The following is a 4389-nucleotide window of genomic DNA, read 5'->3' on the forward strand; positions in this document are numbered from 1 at the left end:
TAGAGAGGACTCAACACGCAAGCTAGCTAGTAAGGAAATGAAGGAAACTATTAACTACAAAAGATCGTCATGAACATATACAGAAGTGATCGATCTCTGCTTCTCCGAGAGATTGGTCGAACAACAAGTTTTCGTATATCTTACCGACGATACTGGCTACATATATATATACAATGTGTAAGATCTCTTACAATACCCTAACATATGACCTCAACTTCCACATGCATGGTGGTATTCTACGGCTTTATTGATGATGTGGTCAAGAAAGAATCCAGCCAATTCCTCTTGAATAGCTCGCATGCGATCTTGTGGTAGGAGTTCATTCTGCATCTCCCACATCTAATTTGAATAAGGGGGTCAATACATATATATATGAATGAAACTCAACAGAAATGATGGTAATCAAATAAAGTTGTGAATATTTTTGCTTACGCACTTCATATTGTATTTTAGAGTAGCCCCGCCTATTCTTGGCCGTCGCGTTGTAGATGAACTCACAGACGTAGTATCCATAGTAATTATTCCCGGCTTCCTGCCACAAGCACTTTACGAGAAATAGAGGTCAATCAAACTGATAATGAAGCATTATAAATGGCATTTATGAAAGTAGCTTGAACCAATGGGAGATGCGTGGAACTAGCTAGCTAGTAGTACTTACTTTCGGTTATTTCCATCGCAGATCCTGCGGCAGTCCCGAAACTTGTGCGGTGAATACTTTCCAAACCCAGTGAGACAAAGAAAACAGTTACTTGATATCATGAAATGAACAAAGTTGCCGATATGGTGCGATAATGATCGATTCAACTTACTTCTCGAGCATTTTAGACATGTTCGCATAGTCCTCGGGATCTTTTCGTCTCAAGTCTAAGACGTTTACTAGTCAATGCTCAAGCTTAATCTCTAGGAGAATATAGTGGAACCTGCGCACGCATGCATAACTCATCAATTACATTAATTACTATAACCTCGAGTAATAATTAAGGGAAAACAAATATGCACAAGACAGTAACACTCACTTGAAGTTGTAAGGAAAGAGTATTGTATCTTTATTTTGATTTATTACCAATGATCATAGCAAGTTGTCCTCAGTTTCTTTGGCATGAAATGTAACCGTAAATTTATCTATGAGATTTGTGTTAATGAACCCAATATCATACATTTCAGCTTTTCTACATTCAGTGATCTTCAATCTGCATAATATAGTGAGGATAATTATATATACATGCAATGAAAGAGCTGAGTTATATTTAGAGACTTAATGAAAGAAGTAGTACTTACAGACAGTAGCAAGTGACCGTTAATGTATCGAGGGCCTTTAGATTGAAAAACTGGAAGAACTCCTCAAATGGAATAGACAACTCCTCAATTCCACAGAGGTCGTACTGATCCTCTTTAACTTTCAGCGTCAAAGTATCAATTTTCTTCCCAGCTGACTGCTTTCTGCAGGTTTCCATGTACGAATCATGGAATCTGTGCATCATCGTTGTTAGAGTAGTTCCATCTTTGACTAGAGGCTTCCCGTACTCGTATTTGAATTCGTCCACCTCCATTATATAAAAATGGGCATTGTCGTCGTGCATGTAATCTGCAGGATTGGTACCGGGCAACATCTCCGGATGATTAGCGACGATATCGGTAGACATCTTGAGCGGGGGGCACGATTGGTTCGCTTGTTCGCCGAGCTGGGGATTTTTTCCCACTTCTTCATTCTTGTAACCTTTTGTCACTCCAAGTACTTCCCGACCGCTTCGCTTCCTTATATGTATTTTCAGTAATGCGCTCATAGTTGGTTTGCGGCGGAGACTGTGTGGTTGCTACAGGGCATCCAAAGTGCGCTTCACTTTCACCGGATCTATCTTCTCCTCCGGAGGTGGATGTCTCTTAGCTCTTTGCGTTTCGAAGTAGTCCTTCACTTGGGCTTGACAGATATCCTTGTTTTCCTGTACGGTCATCTCGTATGGTAACTTCTCTGGAGTCTTGAGAGATGGACCGAATCTATATTGCCTCCCGCCTCTGGCTGTACTGCTAGACGCCGGAGAAGGCCGAGTGGCTGTGACTGTCTTCTTTTGTTGCTTACGAGGTGGAGGAGAAGGACTACGACGCGCCGGGGAAGCTAGAGCGGCGGCGGGTCTCTTCCGCCCTTGCTGACGAGGCGGAGAAGGAGGAGGCTGGCTGGTAGGGCGCGCCAGCGCAGGCGGAGTGCCGCCACGCGCTGGAGAAGGAGGCGGAGTGCCCTGATCACTCGCCGAAGGAGTAGGCGGAGGAGGAGGCAAAGTGTCCTGACTCGTCGGAGGAGAAGGAGGAGGCAGAGGCGTCCAGTTCGGAAGGTTGATGAGCTCCTTCCGCCGTAGGCATGGAGTCTTCAGAGCAGAACCCAGCCGAGTCTCCCCTTCACAAGTAGGGTTGTCAAGCAAGAGCTCCGCAAATCCTCCGCACGTCTTGAGCTTGCGTTGGTTTTCCTCGAAGAGGACAGTGTGATGCAGCGATAGTAGCATAAGTATTTCCCTCAGTTTTTGAGAACGAAGGTATCAATCCAGTAGGATGCTCCTCAAAAGTCCCACGCACCTACACAAACAAACCGAGAACTCGCAACCAACGCAATAAAGGGGTTGTCAATCCCTTCACGGCCACTTGCGAAAGTGAGATCTAATAAAGATAGTAAGATAGGATAAATATATTTTTGGTATTTTATAAGATAGATGCAAAGAGTAAAGATGCAAATAAAAGTAGATTGGAAGAAATATGATAAGAGATAGACCCGGGGGCCATAGGTTTCACTAGTGGCTTCTCTCGAGATAGCATAAGTATTACAGTGGGTGAACAAATTACTGTCGAGCAATTGATAGAAAAGCGCATAGTTATGAGATTATCTAGGCATGCTAATGTATATAGGCATCACGTCCATAACAAGTAGACCGACTCCTGCCTGCATCTACTACTATTACTCCACACATCGACCAACTCCTGCCTGCATCTAGAATATTAAGTTCATAAGAACAGAGTAACGCATTAAGCAAGATGACATGATGTAGAGGGATAAACTCAAGTATATGATATAAACCCCATCTTGTTATCCTCGATGGCAACAATACAATACGTGCCTTGCAACCCTTTCTGTCACTGGGTAAGGACACCGCAAGATTGAACCCAAAGCTAAGCACTTCTCCCATGGCAAGAAAGATCAATCTAGTAGGCCAAACCAAACTAATAATTCGAAGAGACTTGCAAACATAACTCAATCATACATAAAAGAATTCAGAGAAGATTCAAATATTATTCATAGATAAACTTGATCATAAACCCACAATTCATCGGATCTCGACAAACACACTGCAAAAAGAGTTTACATCGAATAGATCTCCACAAGAGAGGGGGAGAACATTGTATTGAGATCCAAAAAGAGAGAAGAAGCCATCTAGCTAATAACTATGGACCCGTAGGTCTGGGGTCAACTACTCACAACTCATCGGAGGGGCAAGGATGTTGATGTAGAGGCCCTCCATGGTCGATTCCCCCTCCGGCAGAGTGCCGACGAAGGCTCCAAGATGAGATCTCGCGGATACAGAAGGTTACGATGGTGGAAATTGTGTTTCGTCCTCCTCCTGGATGTTTCCGGGGTACGTAGGTATATATAGGAGGAAGAAGTACGTCGGTGGCCGGCCGAGGGGCCCACGAGACAGGGGGCGCGCCCCCCTCCTATCTCGTGGGAGCCTCGACAGCTTCTTGGCTTGCACTCCAAGTCCTCTGGATCACGTTCGTTCCAAAAATCACGCTCCCAAAGGTTTCCTTCCATTTGGACTCCATTTGATATTCCTTTTCTTCGAAAAACTGAAATAGGCAAAAAAACAGCAATATGGGTTGGGCCTCCCGTTAGTAGGTTAGTCCAAAAAATGATATAAATATGTAAAATAAAGCCCATAAACATCCAAAAGTGGTAATATAATATCATGGAACAATCAAAAATTATAGATACGTTGGAGACGTATCAAGCATCCCCAAGCTTAATTCCTGCTCGTCCTCGAGTAGGTAAATGAGAAGAAGAGAATTTTTGATTTGGAATGCTACCTAGCATAATTCATAATGTAATTTCCTTTATTGTGGCATGAATGTTCGGATCCAAATGATTCAAAATAAAAGTTCATATTGATAAAAGAAATAGTAACACTTCAAGCATAGACTACGAAAAAAGTCACATCCGTGACATTTTGGGCTAAACAAAAAAAAATTATGTCATACATATGACACTTCTATGATGATAATTGTGACAAAACCCGGTATCATCACAGATGTGGTGGGCTCCTACTTCTATGACAAAAAATTATGACAGACAATGGGCTTTTCATCCTGGGTGGGCCGGAGACGCAGCTGCATGACATTCTTTGGGCCGTC

At 43.1% G+C, this 4389-nt stretch overlaps 1 pseudogene; it reads left to right on the forward strand.

Moving 5' to 3' along the window:
- The window catches only part of LOC123096112 (cytochrome P450 71A1-like), a 48013-nt pseudogene that overhangs the window by 680 nt on the left and 42944 nt on the right, over window positions 1-4389 (forward strand).

Source organism: Triticum aestivum, chromosome 1B, assembly GCF_018294505.1.
Source record: "Triticum aestivum cultivar Chinese Spring chromosome 1B, IWGSC CS RefSeq v2.1, whole genome shotgun sequence".
NCBI classification, from domain to species: domain Eukaryota; kingdom Viridiplantae; phylum Streptophyta; class Magnoliopsida; order Poales; family Poaceae; genus Triticum; species Triticum aestivum.